Source organism: Erinaceus europaeus, chromosome 11 (genome assembly GCF_950295315.1).
Source record: "Erinaceus europaeus chromosome 11, mEriEur2.1, whole genome shotgun sequence".
In the NCBI taxonomy this organism is placed as follows: Eukaryota; Metazoa; Chordata; class Mammalia; order Eulipotyphla; family Erinaceidae; genus Erinaceus; species Erinaceus europaeus.
Window position 1 is genome coordinate 52196285 of NC_080172.1, and position 15401 is coordinate 52211685.

Here is a 15401-nt window from a genome sequence, read left to right on the forward strand (position 1 = left end):
AGATTCGAGCCCTGATCCCCACCTGCAGTTGGGATGCTTATGAAGTGGTAAAGCAGGTCTGCAGGTGTCTATCTTTCTCTCTCTCTATCTTCCCCTCCCCTCTCAATTTCTCTTTGTCCTATTGAATAAAATGGGAAGGAAAAAAAAAAAAAGAAGAGAAAATAATGGCCACTAGAGAGGATGGATTCATAGTGCCAGCACTGATACCCTGAGAGTGGGGGCAAAACAAAAAGTAAATAAACTTCTCATATATGATATACGAGTTTGTTTTTTTTTAATTCACTTACCTCTGCTGTCTCTTTCCCAGCAATGTGATGATTAGGTTCCTGGGAGCCATGAGATCTTGTGATGTGAGTGTGTGTGTGTGGGGGGGGGGAGCTATGGGAGTCTCATTTATTTCATCCTTTTACTGGTCCATCTCAAGCCAAAGAGATCAAAAGACAGGAGTCAATGACATGTAACATGCAAGGGGTTTTGAGACCTTTGTGTGGAGGAAGCTGACAGTGAAGACCAAGACCTCAAGCGTGAAGACCCCAGTATAGGGATTGGTGGCACCGAGCACAGGAGCTTTCACTCTCTGTTACTAATAGCAGGTATGAAAATTTATGTTTGATATTTTGTTTATTTAATTCAATTACATTTGTATGCACACACATACAGAGAGAGAGATAAAGACAGATATGATAGAGATAGAGACTCAACTCTGGCTTCTGTGGTGCTGTGGGGATTAAACCTGGGACCTGAGAATCTCAGGCATGAAAGTCTTTTGTAGACCAGTATGCCAGTTTCCCTAGCCTTGAATATTTCTGGCTCCCCTTCCTCACAAGCTGTGCTCTGCTCAGGCAGAGATAAGTGCCAGGTTCATCTATGGGAAGAAGATTCCCACTTCGTTCTTCAGGCAGAACCTGTTTTAGGGAGCTTGAGATAAATACATAAACAAACAGAGGTTGAATGCTTTGGAAGACAATGGATGTAGCTGGAGGTGATGCTGCTGAGTGAAATAGGTAAAGAAGTGAAGGGCAACCTCCAGATAGCTTCATGCAGCAGAGAAATGACTAAGACAAATGAATCTGTGGGGAGAGGGAAGATATCCAGTATTTTTTTTGTACTCTGAGAACTCTTGGTATAGTGGTTGGGGTAGGGGCACAGAACTTTGGTGAAGGGAGCAGTGACCATGAATGGATTTCAAGTTAAACCCCTGAAATCTTATATAAACAAACAAACAAACAAACACCACTGTTAAATCTTAAAGACCATTGTGGAAGGTTGATCCCCACAGGTGAGCTGAGGGTCCAGTCACAGAGCTCTCTATACACCTTTGGAAGAACTGATGGTCAGTGCACAGGAAGATGATGACTGGAAGCATGGTCCCAGGAGTGCCTGCTGTCCCCGCCCCATCTGCAGGTAAGCAGCATGCGCAAGCCCTGTGTCACAGGCATAGCACAGGATATAAGGCTCCTGCCCCTAGGTCTTCACCACAGCCTTCAGGACCAGCCTCTCCACTTCCTCTGTATCTGGTGAGACCTCAACAGGGATGGAACTTGGGCTGAGATGCTGGGATCAGACTCTACAATATAGCACAGAGAAATGGAAAGATCTAGAAAGGACTCCTCAGAGATGAGGCTCAAGAGAGGGAAGCAGGGGATGGGAGGTGGGAAAGAAAGGCATTATTCCAGGTGTAACAGGGAATCTGTGATGGGCATAGGCTGCCTGTGACAGACACTGTCAGAGAGCTCTCCAGTTAGTGCACTCTGGGGGGAGGGAGGAACGGTCTGAGATACAGCCTGCATATGTGTATGGGGGGGGGGGGAGAGAAGGCAGCAGAACAGAGTTCTGGGTGCAGAATTGGGAAAGTGGGGAAGCACCCAACATGATCCAGGCAGCTCCCAGTGTCTCTTCTTTCAGATTTAGGCTCAGGAAACAGCTGAAGGGTCTCAGAAGTGAGAGGTTCAGGGACCCCAGAGTGAGGGGACATTGGACCTTGGCTCGTGAGCTCACAAGGTGCTCTTTTTCCTTCCAGACTCATCACCTCATCCGCCCAGATGTCCTGCCAGCAGAGCCAGCAGCAGAGCCAGCTCCCTCCCAAGTGCCCCTCCCCCAAGTGCCCCCCCAAGAGTCCTGCTCACTGCTCCCCCCAGGCCTCCTCAGGCTGTGCCTCCAGCTCTGGGGGCTGCCATGGCCCCAGCTCCCAGCCTGGCTGCTGCCTGAGCTCCCACAGGCGCCACAGGGCCCATGGATGCCGGCGCCAGAGCTCAGGGTCCTGTGACGAGGGCAGTGCTGGGCAGTGTGGGGGTTCTGGGGGCTGCTGACCTGAACCCTGATGCTGAGCTAACTAAGCAAGTGGCTTCAGAGACGATGGTGACCCAAGGACCAGGAGAAGCTTCAGCCTTGGGCAGCCATTCCCGGGCCCCATCTTCACCTCCCAAGGAGAAGCTTGCTCTCCGTGACACCCAGGACCACACAGCCCCTCCCTGCTCTGGCCTCCCATCCCTACCAGTGATGACAGTGCCCTGTGGATCCTGGTAAAAATAAAGCTTCTCTCTGTCATTACCATGTGCTCCTGTTTCTTTCACTCTGTTCCTCCCTGTGTTCCATGACCAACACTAACTTGCTCTGGTTTCTGAGTCTTAGCTCTTGGCCAGGAAAAGGAGGTAGATCTATGTCCCTTCCATCACTCAAAGGTTATTGAAGGAAATTAAGTTAGAACTGGACTAACGATAAAAGTATTTTGGAACTGGGGAGATAGCAAACTGTTATACAAAACAGACTCTCATACCTGAAGTTCCATGGTCATCGTTTCAATCCACAGCGCCACCATAAGGCAGAGTGGAGCAAAATAATAGTAATAATAATAATAATAGTAACAGTAATAGTAATAGTAGTATATTAGCTTGCAGATTTTTTTTAAAGGAAAAGACCAATTTTATGTGTGAAATCTGAGTGGGTGCTGATAAGATATGGGAAGTGCTAGTAAGAGCTGTGGACATCCTACTATTTGGTAACATAATCTAGATCATTTTTAAGAAACAGAGAATTTAAAGGGCCAAGAAACAGGAAGTAGGGGGCCAGATGCAAAGATCTAGTTTAGAACCTCCAGAAATCACATGGAAGCTCCACACAAAGAGGATACGTCACAAGCAGTGTCGCTCCTTTTGCTTTCTCTTTCTTTCTTCCTTGAACCCTCTATTATAATATATATCCGAAAATAATAGTAGAATCATGCAGGTACAAAGTCCCACTGAAGCTCTGAAGGCAAGGGGAAAAGTTATCCCATAAAGGGGAATTTCCAGCAATGGAGCAAAATAGTTTCCCTGAGGTCTGGAAGGTGGTGCAGTGGATATTGAGTGTTGTACCCTCAAGCATGAGGTACCAAATTCGATCCTTAGCAACACGTGTGCCATTGAGTTCACGTTCTCTCTCTTTAATGTCATAAATAAATTTAAAAAATCTTAAAAATGAAAAGCCATTCCCCACTCAGAGGATCACCAAGTCTAGTCCACCCATGTCTTCACTCAACACATTTATTCAGCATCCACTGTATTCTAGTTTCTCCTCTCCAGAACTTATATCCACCTGGGTTCACATCTCCTGGTTTGCGAGGAATGAAGAATGAATTCATGCAGAATGAAGCACAGCAGGTTTCCTTTTCTCTGGGGGTGAGTGGATAAGGAGTTTGGTACAGTGAAGCCAGAGAACACATCCAGCTTGGGGAAAATAGTGAGGCTTCACGATTGTGGCTGTGGTGATGAGAAAAGGACATGAGTTCTGGATAGTTTCCAAATGAAATGACACCAGCCAAGACAAGTGCAGGGACCTACTGCTGACACAAAGTCACAAAACTAATATCTCTCTCCTCATGCCTTTCCCAGGATCCCTCCCAACTCCACTGCTACTCCTTAAAATACCTTCACCAATAAGTGCTTTCTTTGCCGTGACTAGTACTTATTTGGCCACCACAAAAAAGGGACACCAGCACTCATCAGTCTTTCTAACACTGGGTAGTCAGGCATGTAATTACACCACAGCACCAAAGCTTCCTCTTACAGGAATGGCTGGACTTGAACTTGTCTTGTGCATGGCAGAACAGCACACTACCTAGGTGAGCTGTCTTGCCAACTCTGGGAATATTATTTTCATTAAATTTTACCAAGAAAACACGATGTCTGTCATCACTGTCATTAGCAATTTTATTATAATATTTGTCATTTGTATTTAATAAATAAAATGTTTTTCTCACTCTTTTTTGTCTCTTTATTTTTATTAGTGAACTAATGTTTTATAAGGTTATAAGATTACAGGAGTATAGCTCCACACAGAACCCACCACCAAAATTCTATGTCTCTTTCTCACCTCACCTAAAACTTCCAAAGTTATCAGTCTAGAGACTGATTTCTTCTAGTTTCTTCTCCTTCTCCTTCATCCTCTTCATCATTTTCTCCCTATTCTGCTTCTTTTTTTGCAAGTTCATGTGTTTCAATTCTCTGTACTCTACATCTAAACGACCCACTAATAGTCTTTCACTTCCTTACTTACATCAGGAAGTATAATCACCTCCAGTTCTATTCATTTTGTCCCAAAGGATACAATGTCTGTCTGTCTTAATTGCAGAGTACTCTGGTGGGAATTCAAACTGATGCAGTCTCCATGGGAAACAGTATGGAGTGCCTTTAAATACATAAAATGGAAATACCTTAGGATTTAGCAATACCATTTCTAGGCATATAATCCAAAAGACAGAAAAACACTAATTCAAAGAATACACTCCTCTGTTCATAGTTGCACTACTCAGAACTGACAAGGAGTGGGTACAACCTGAATGTCCATTGGTGGAAAACTGGAAAAAGAAGTTGATAAGTAGACTCCATAGAATACAACCCCACCCTTTTAAAAAAGATTATTTGTTTAAATCTTAAACAGTGAAAAAAATCTTAAACAGTATGCAAATCAAATCTTAAATCAGAGGGCAGTGTAGCTCCATGTTATAACAAAGTGTAGTGGGAAATATTACACAACTCCCATTGCTCCTGGCTGGGAATCCACAAGTTTCATCATTATAATATCCACCATCCCCATGCACAGCAAGTGTCAGTCACAGTTCAGATAATGGCCCTTCTCCCTGAAGCCAGCTGAAATCACCCCTCCTCAAACTATCCCCCAGAGACCTTAGCATAAATATTAAATTCACTAAAATGCTAACATGGTCATCTTATTTTGCAGACCTTGTCATCACATCTTTTGCAGACATCTTTCTCTGTGAGATTACTCCTTACATTTACGGTCTATCATGCCTCCATCACATGATAACTTTTCCTGTCCTAACTCTTGACTGGATGTGCAGAAATCCAGACTAAAGAAAGTCTCTCTCCAGACAAAGGCTCTTTGACAAGCCCATGAGGCAGCCCTCTGTACAGTGTGTCAGCTCCCTCCAGTGTCCCCAAAGTGATTGCCCCATAGCTCCAATGTGATCTCTCCCATTCTAATGGATGTCATTTCTATCTTCTTAGAATCCTTGTTACACACCCCACAGGAAATAGTATATGGACAGGCTTGATTGTTCCGTACTGAGTATAAGCTTCAAAATTTCAGCTCTTGTGGATCCTTTGCTATTTGTCTACTCACTGATAATTGTTTATTCAGTTCTCTTAAACACCTACCACCACCCTACATAGGACCTAAATCCCACTTTCATCCATTTCCCAACACATCTCATGTTACCTATCAGAATCAGACAAAGATTACTAAAGTCCTGGGCTCCTAGAAACATACCTAAAATAGACTTCCTAGTTTATTTCTACCCCAGTGTTTCTATTCTCATCAGCTCTATTCCTATTTTTTGGTCCCAGTTTATTAAACTTTTTGTCCTGCTTTATATCTTACTGCCTTTCAGCCATCAAGTTCCAGATGTTACTATGATCCCATTCTGACTGCCCTAGGCAGATGACTTGATCAACATGCCTGAAAATCTCATCTCTCCTCCCTCTACTGGCTAACATCCATGTACAGCAGAGAAGCAGTCGCAGAGGCCAGAACTCCTTCCTTCCGCATTCCATAAAGATTTTTAGTGTATACTGTCAGGACAGAGGGGCAGGTTTTAGGAGAAGATTTCCAGAGAACTCTGGACCTTGGTTCCATGGAGAACTAGACCTTTTGTTACCAGGAGCCACTGTTTTTATACCATCATTGAGAAGGAAGAAAATCTGGAGAACTGAGGAATTCAGGCGCTGTTTTTCTTACCTGATAGTCAAGAGGAAAACAAAAGGACACTCAGAATTTATAATAGCTGTAACTGTGTATTAGAAAGGAAGTGAAGGTGGGACCTTACAAGTGAATAAAAATGGGCATCAGCTTTTACAAGGAATCAGGCATCTTTGCCCAAATGTCCCAGATTCTTCTCTGATGTGTGTCTTTTCATTTTCATGATTAACAGTTCAAAATATCAAGAGAAAAATCCTATGAGGAACACTCAGGCAGAGTTTGTGGTGAGAAACCTTCAACAGTAGAATTAAAATCACTAATATGAGTTTTATAAAAAGAAAAAATTAATGGGGCATATACTCAATGGAGTACTATTCAGGAGTTAAAAGGGACTATAATTTGTCCTTTGAGACTAAATGATAGGACTAGCAGTAAATATGACTAGTGCAGTAAGTAAGGAAGTGAAGAACACTTATAAGATTATTTCACTCCTAAGTGTAATATAGAGAACTGAGACACATGAGCTTGAAATATAGTGTGTGTGTGTGTGTGTGTGTGTGTGTGTGTGTGTGTGTGTAGACAACTCATATCTGTGACCTTGGGAGAACTATGACAGTTGTCACTAGAGGGGATGGGGCATAGCACAATTTATAAGATGACTTTAACCCACAGTCCATCAACAGGTGAGTGAATAAACAAAATGCAGTACACACATATGACATAATATTATTTTATCTGAATAAGAATAAAATATAAGATATCAGAATACATGTACAACATGGATAAACCTTAACAAAATCATTCAATAGGCCTAGGAGGTAACATAGTGTATAAAGCATTGGGCTTTCAAGTATGAAGTCTCATCTTTCCCTAGCATTGCATATATCAGAGTGATGCTCTGATTCTCTCTCTCTTCCACTCCTCTCTCACAAGTTGCAGATGCTACCATAATGCCATTCTGACTTCCCTGGGCAGATGACCTCACCACTGTGTCCAGGAACCCCATTTCTACATTGCCCTGCCCCACTAAGGAAAGATAGAAACAGGCTGGGAGTATGGATCAACCTGCCAAATCCCATGTCCAGCAGGGAAGCAGTTACAGAAGCCAGACCTTCCACCTTCTGCTCCCCATAATGATTCTGGGTCCATGCTCCCAGAGGGATAAAGAATAGGAAAATTTTCAAGGGGAAGGATGGGATATGGAACTCTGGTGGTGGAAACTGTGTGGAATTGTACCCCTCTTATCCACTGGACTTGTCAATCATTATTCAATCAATAAAAAAGTAAATCTTCAAAAGACTATCATGCTTTTAAAAAGGAAGAGAGAGACTATATAATCTAATGTAAACAAAAAGGTGGGCAATTAAGACAATCACTTAAAGATCAACAACCATAGAAATGAAAATTTTGGTTCACCCATTAGATATAGAACCAAAGAAAGAGATTGGTTATTAAAAAGGAAGTAGAATGATAAGAAAGGGAAAGGAGTTACAAGTATTAAATAACATTTTTTTCTCCAATTGTACAGATAAGGAATATAGTATAAGACCATATGTCAACCTTGCTCTATAAAGCAAGCTTTTATACTATTAACAAATTTCTTTTTCATTTAAAAATCATGTTAAATAAATCATAGCAAGTATGATAACACTTACATGAAGTATCTAGAGCAGAGCACATTAGAAAGACAAGGTATTACCCAGCAGAGCAAAGACTTCAGGGAGAGACAGATGGGGAGTTATTGTCTAAAAGACAGAGAATCTCCATTTAGGCTGAAGAGAAAACTCTGGAAATGAATCCTGAAGGCAGTTACCTAAAATGACCCTGCACACATTCTCTCACCCCCATGTCCAGTATGAATCAGTGGTCCCACTAGAATTCCTTGTGATTTCTTCCTCCACTCATCAGTGAGCCCTACAGTCTGCCTCCCCATGTCCTGTTTCAGTGATGCCCACCCCCTGGGGTCTAACTTGCACTTAGGGTGCTGTGCATTGCTCTATGGGGATCAGTGCTGTGTGGGTGGAACTGGTTGCCAGAAGTAGACAAGCTGGAGCCATGGTGCTGATTACTAGGCACTTACACTTGGAGACCTTAGAAATAGTCAAATACGCCCCTCCCCACCCTACACCCATACACCATACACCCAAAGGGACCCAGGCCAACCACAATGCACGGAAAGGGTAGAGTGGGATCTAGGATCTACTGAAAGTCACTGACATTTGAGGCAAAGGTAGGTACTGAGTAACCAGTACTAGGAAAGGTACAGTTCACAATCACAGCTCCACCCACCCTAACTGGCCACCTCTGGGCTCAGACTGAAAGCAATTGACGCCACCTAGTGGTCATTTATGGGTAGTGTCCCGCCTCTCTTGGGGCAGAGTGTGTGTGGGCAGCGAGTGTGTGTGTGTGTGTGTGTGTGTGTGTGTGTGTGTGTGTGTAAAGGAGGAGTTGGAAAGGGTGTGTGTGTGTGTGTGTGTGTGTGTAAAGGAGGAGTTGGAAAGGGTGTGTGTGTGTGTGTGTGTGTGTGTGTGTGTGTGTGTGTGTGTGTGTGTAAAGGAGGAGTTGGAAAGGAAGACAGGGCAAGAAAAAGAGGAGGAGACATTTCCACCCTTCTCCAGTCACTTGGAAACAGTGGTGCCTCTCCTGAGGCTCAGCCTCCTTTAGAGTCTTCCTAGAGCCCTGGGGCAAGGGCTTGAGTCCTAACAGCTCCACTCAAGTCCAGGGGCTCCAGAGAAATAGCTGGTCTACTTACTGCAAACAAATCACTCTATGGCTCTTAATGTTTACTCTGTCCTTCCTTCTTCTCCTTCCCTCCCTCCCTCCATCTCTCCCTCCCTCCATCTTGGAACCAGATCCTAGAGCTTTTATGATCTCACCACTCTTTTTCATTCAGTTAGAGAGGCAGAAAGAGATAAATACATCACAGATAGAAGCTTCCTCCATAGCATCTTGCTTACGGTTCTTGTGGTGACGCAGTATACCAGCAAACATGAAAAGTCCCAACACAGGGCTGACATCAGCCTTGGTGACAGAGTATACAGTGGTCTGCACAGGCGCATGGTGGTTAGAGCCCCTGGCTCCCCACTTGCAGGAGAGTGGCTTCACAGGCGGTAAAGCAGGTCTGCTGGTGTCTATCTTTCCCCCTCTCTGTCTTCCCCTCCTCTCTCCATTTCTCTCTGTCCTGTCCAACAACAACAAAATCAATAATAACTACAACAATAAAACAAGGGCAACAAAAGGGAATAAATAAATAAATAAATAGAAAAAAACAGAAAAAAGAAAAGTACAGAGAGTAGGGCAGTAACGCAGCAGGTTAAGCGCATGTAGCACAGCAAAGACAGGTGAAAGGATCCTGGTTCGAGCCCCGGCTCCCCACCTGCAGGGGAGTTGCCTTACAAGCAATGAAGCAGATCTGCAGGTGTCTATCTTTCTCTCCCCCCTCTGTCTTCCCCTCCTCTCTCCATTTCTCTCTGTCTATCCAATGATGACAATGACATCAATAACAACAACAACAAAAGAACAAGGGCAACAAAAAGGAATAAATAAAATAAATATTAAAAAAGAAAAGAAAAAGTAAAAAAAAAAAAAGAAAAGAAAAGAAAAGGAAAGTACAGCCAGCCGAAACTCGCTCTCTTTGGCTGTTGCTGCTTCTCCTGGTCAGAAGCATCTTGATGGAGGTGCTCCAGGCATCCATCCTCCATGGCTACCTCTCTTGGGAACTGAACACCTGTGACTCTGCTAGCCAGGAAACTTTTAGACCCCTCAACAGCCATGAGCAGCCTTTACCAGAGCTGATCATTGTTTATCTTATGGGACTAAACTTTTAATAACTGTATGCAGACTTTATGGACATAGGGTACTTTTAACCCTTGATGATAAGTGCTTATTTTGCCTTTTACCTGTTTCACCCTAATAAACCTTGTATTGTTTACACCAGTTCCCAGCTCCCGCTGTGAATCCTTTCACAGGCTGCAAGCAGCCTTTAACCAACCCCCTTTTTTTTAAGTTAAATAACAACAGTTCTGGGGTGCAAACCTGGACTGCATATAGTAACACAGGCAATTAACCCCATGAACTATCTGTCCAGCCCTGGATCCAGTCTTAAAATTAACTTCCAGGGTTCCATTTGCAGTGTGATTTTTCTGTGCTTTTTATTTAACATTCACGAACTTCTGCTGGCATTCTTTAAATTTTTCCCCATATTTGGGAGCTACTTTCTTCCCTTATGCAGCTTTCTAAAGCTTTTTCTAGCCATAGCTTCATCTCCCCAGGCAATAACCTGGGTCCACCTGCATATCAGATGTCAGGTTCAGGCAAAAACTAATAAAGTTATGGGCCCTTTGGAATATACCTAAAATAGACCTACTAACTATTTCCAAAACAGAGACCCCAAATCTTCATCTGCAATATTCCAGCCATTAGGTTCATGATTAGTCAACAATTTGTTCGGCTTTATATGATAAATCTTTTTCAGGCACCAGGTTCCAGATGCCACCATGATGCCAATCAGACTTCCCTGGGCAGATGATCCCACCAATGTGTCCTGGAGCTCCCCTTCCTCCAGAGCCCTGCCTCACTAGGGAAAGAGAGGGGCAGGCTGGGAGTATGGATCAATCTGTCAGCACCCATGTTCAGCAGGGAAGCAATTACAGAAGCCAGACCTTCCACCTTCTGCATCCCATAATGTCCCTGGGTCCATACTCCCAGAGGGTTAAAGAATAGGAAAACTATCAGGGGAGAGGATGGGATATGGAGTTCTGGGTGGTGGGAATTTTACCCCTCTTATCCTATGGTCTTGTCAATGTTTCCATTTTATAAATAAATAATTAAAATAAAAAAATAAATCCTCACAGGAGTTTTCTCCAGGGGACAAGTGGCGGCCCCCCAGTTAGAGTGCACACATTACCATGCACAAGGACCTAGGTTCAAGCCCCCACTCTCTATCTGCAGGGATGAAGCTTCACTACTTCACCACAGTGGTGGTGAAGTAGTGTATATACATTAAAAGCAACTGCTTGTACCAGGCTCCTTTAAGACATCCATAAACCCCAAACCTTAACCCCACTCCACCTCCTGGTGTTTGTAAAAGCCCTGACAGGTTTTAACTTTTTATTTTTATTTATAAAAAGGAAACACTGACAAAACTATAGGATAAGAGAGTTATAATTCTACACAATTCCCTACCACCAGAACTCCATATCCTATCCCTTCTCCTGATAGCATTCCTATTCTTTAACCCTCTGGGAGTATGGACCCTTTTAAGACCTCTTCCCATCTCTTAGTCCATATATGCCTAGCTGTGACTTGTTTGTCAACTTTTCTCTTTGTATAGAAGGGTAATCTTACTGGAAATCAGAGCCCAGAAGTTTTAGCATTAGCTAATTATGGGTCCAGCACCAATAAACTATGTTTTCAGGTCTCTCTCTCTCTCTCTCTGTCTCTGTCTCTCTCCATCTCTCTCTCTCTCTTTCTCCGTCTTCCTTCTCAATTTCTCTCTATCCTATCCAATAAGATAGAAAAATTGAATGCCAGGAGCAGTGGAGGCAGACTAAAATAAAATAGCCTTTGGAAAAAAATGATAAAACCTGGTTGCTAAGGTAGAAGAGGCAATCAGGTGTGGTTGGAGCCCACCTGATTCCTCTGACATGAAATAAGTGTGACTCCCTCCCTCCACACGGCCTTGGCTCATTCTTGGCTACATTTGAGCGGTACCATTGGAAAGCTGTATCACAGGAGAGCTGTAATACAATTTTTGTCTGTAACAACATAACTAATTAAAATATTTTTTAATTTAGAATATTTTATTTTAAGCTTATATTTTAGAAGCAGAAAGAAATAAGAGAGAGGCTTCCTGGGAAGGGGGTAGCAAGGAAGAAGGAAAGTGGGGAGTAGAGAATGATGAATATCCACTTGAGAAAGCTTTGCAGGCATTTCCTGCCCAGATCTGGGATGCAGGCTTTTGCTTCCTTGAGTTTCAAAACATTCTCACCAGGCTGAGTGAGGGACTGTAGGGAAGGCTGGGCTTGCAATAAAATCCTTTGGGGACAGGCAATACAGTCACCACAGAATTGTTTTCTTGGTCATAGTTAGTGCTTTTGCTGAGATGGGGAAACTGTAGTCCTTATTTAGTTCTTAGTTGTCATTGTAATTTAAAATGAAAATGAAGGGGGATGGGGAGACCATTGTAAGGGCTATGCAAAGAACCATTGATGACTGAGGCTCTGAGATCCTGGATCCAATTCCTCCCCACGCCCCCCCCCCCCCCCATCCTACACCATAAGGTAGAGCTGAGAAGTGAATTGGTTAAAAATTACGTCACAATCCAAACTCAGTCAGATTTTGCTTTGAGTTTCTCTTTCTGTGTTTTTTTTTTTTCTTCTCAACTTCTGTCTATGATTGGGATCATCCCATACTTGTCTTTGTCTTTCTGACTTAGCTCACTTAGCATAATTCCAAGTTGGGTCAGAGAAGGTGGGTTAATTGTTTCTAAAAGTTGTGTAGTATTATGGAATTTTTTTTTGGAGTATCACGTGTAGATGCCTAATTCCTTGTGTAGTCAAATTACAGTTCTAGGAATTTCTGTTTGGAAATAAATGCCTATTGGAATTTCTGGGGGAAAAAACACAACAAAAAACTACTAGGTTATCTACCCAGTGAAGTCACATTGGCATCATGGTATCATCTGCAACTTGGTGTCTGTAAAAGCATTAAGATATAAAGAAGGACAAATTATTTAATAATCTGGAACCTAAAGTCAAGAATATAGCAGACGGAATTGGGGGTCTTCATTTTGGAAAAAATCAGTATGTCTATTTTAGGTATATTCCAAGGGACCTAGACAACTTCACCAATGTACCCTGGAATCCCATCTTTCCTGAGCCCTGCCCCACTAGGGAAAGATAGAAATGGGCTGGGCGTATAGATGAACCTGCCAATGGCCATGTTCATCAGAGAAGCAATTACAGAAGCCAGACCTCCCACCTTCTGCACCCCATAATGACCCTGGGTCCATGTTCCCAGAGGGATAAAGAACAGGAAAGCTTCCAGTGGAGGGGATGAGATGCTGAACTTTAATAATGGGAAATGTATGGAATTTTAGCCCTCTTATCCTATGGCTTTGTTGATATATTTTTATTTTCTATTTTCTAAGTAAACTAAATAATAAAATAAAATAAAAATAAAAAACTACTAGGTGTGGTTTGTTACAGCAAAGTGGATGTCAAGGGGGGCGGAGAGGTGTAACGGGTGGGAAAGAGGCAGGAGGGAGTTCTTAGGGGTAGGCATGGAGTAGGAGGACTTGAGTTGATGGTGGGAGAAGTGTGTAGACACCTGCCACATCACGGGGACATAAGGGACTGTGCATGTGGCAGTTGCCTCATAAAGCATGATTTTCCAAGTAAAATCATTTAAAAAGTAGAAAATGATAATGTCAAACTGAAAGAAAAAAGGCAGGATCTATAGTCATTTTTTTTCTTGTATTTGATAGGATAGAGAGAAATTGACAGGGGAGGGGGATATACAGAGCAAGAAAGACAGACACTTGCTTCACCATTTGTGAAGCATCCCTCCCCCCACCCCCACAGGTGGGGATCTGGGACTTGAACTCAAGTCCTTGTACAAGGTAACCTGTGCACTCAAGCAGGTGAGCCAATGCCTTACCCAACCTATAGTTGTTTTAAACTCACGAAACATTTTAGAATTCATATTGTTAAATGTGCCCAAAAAATCTTGCAGATTTCTTATTTTAATTTCTTTTTCTTTTATTTACATTTTCATTCACATAATACTACATTAGAACCTTATCTAAATTTCTAATGTGCAAAAAATCAACGTCTGTTTATACTACAGAAAGTTCACAGCTGAAAATCCAATTCTATCTTTACTGTAGACTGTACCCTTCCTTGCTTTCTAAAGTCATCCTCACTAATTTCAAAACCACCCCCTCCCTTGTTCATGACGCCCACATAATTCTAGAGGAGGGGGAGGAGGAGGAGAGGGAGGAGTAATTACTAAAGCAAGCAGTAGGCTTAATTTGAATGCTTAACCTAAGTCTTACCTTAGGGCTGTAGCTCCTTGATGAAAGTCCTTGAGCTGCCTTGTGGGGGCGATGTGGGGCAGGAGACTAAGCAAAGGACTTGTATTGCTAGGTGGAGACTTTGCAGTGTCACTAACAACTGGTTTCCTGGCCACAGAAAGTGTTGAGAAATAATATTAAAAGTTACATGGAAAAAAAAAGTTAAGTGGACTGTGTGCTCAACCTAAAGCTAGTAAAAACAGTCCTGTCTGAGTGAGGTATTAGATAAAGGCAGGATAAAGAGGGGACTGGGTTTTGGTTTAATGGGACTCATCTTACAGTTCTGAAGTCAGAACAATGTGAAAATTTAACACATAACTGAACAAAAGATGTATTTAAGAAAAGTTATAAACAGTATAAATACATGTGTCTGATGTATATGAAGTTGATGCTATCACCATACTCTGGAAAGAGCTGTTTCAAGTCCTCTTTGAAATGTGATAATTTGGGCTGGGTGGTGGCACACCTGGTTTAATGCACATGTTACAAAGCACAAGGACCCGGATTCAATTCCCCAGAACGCACCTGCAGGAGAAAAGCTTTGTGAGTGGTGAAGCAGGGCTGCAGGTGTCTCTGTATTTCTCCCTATCTCTATCTCCCCTTTCCCTCTTGATTTCTGGCTTTCTCTATCAAATAAATAAAAAAAGATAATTTTTAAAAAATTAAAAAGGAAGTTTTAAAAAATAAAATGTGATAATTTGATTCTTTATCTCTATTCCAGAAATGACAAGTGTCTCAAACAAACCTTATACTGTGACTCATGGGCTTATCCTGGAGAATAACACTGGCATTGCCTTTTGGAGTGTGGTATAGCTAAATCACAGCATGAAACACACAAAGAAAACTGCCCAACATGAGAAGAAAAAGATAGAAGAGTGTCAAAGAGCAGTAGAGGAGGTGATCAGCAGGTTAAGCTCATGTGACTTCCATAAACGTGTGAAACACAGGGTTCAATTCTCAGCACTACATATGTTAGAGACAGGACTGATTTCTAGTTCACTCTCTCTCTTTCAGTCACTATCACTCATGAAATTAATCAATTAATTAATTGGAGGGATAACATTGCAAAAGTACATATCCCAAAACATTAATTAGAATTGAAATAACATTGTCAATTCATGATTTTTTTTTC

General features: G+C 42.4%; 2 long non-coding RNA genes across 2 annotated transcripts in view; both read left to right on the forward strand.

Annotated features, from left to right (window-relative positions):
• Positions 1-15401, forward strand: part of LOC132541358 (uncharacterized) — a 400798-nt gene that overhangs the window by 200658 nt on the left and 184739 nt on the right. The gene's annotated exons all lie outside the window — the stretch shown is intronic.
• On the forward strand, positions 1460-2550 carry LOC132541222 (uncharacterized). Its single transcript, XR_009552391.1, has 2 exons — positions 1460-1517; positions 2021-2550. It is a non-coding gene; the product is annotated as an uncharacterized LOC132541222 (long non-coding RNA).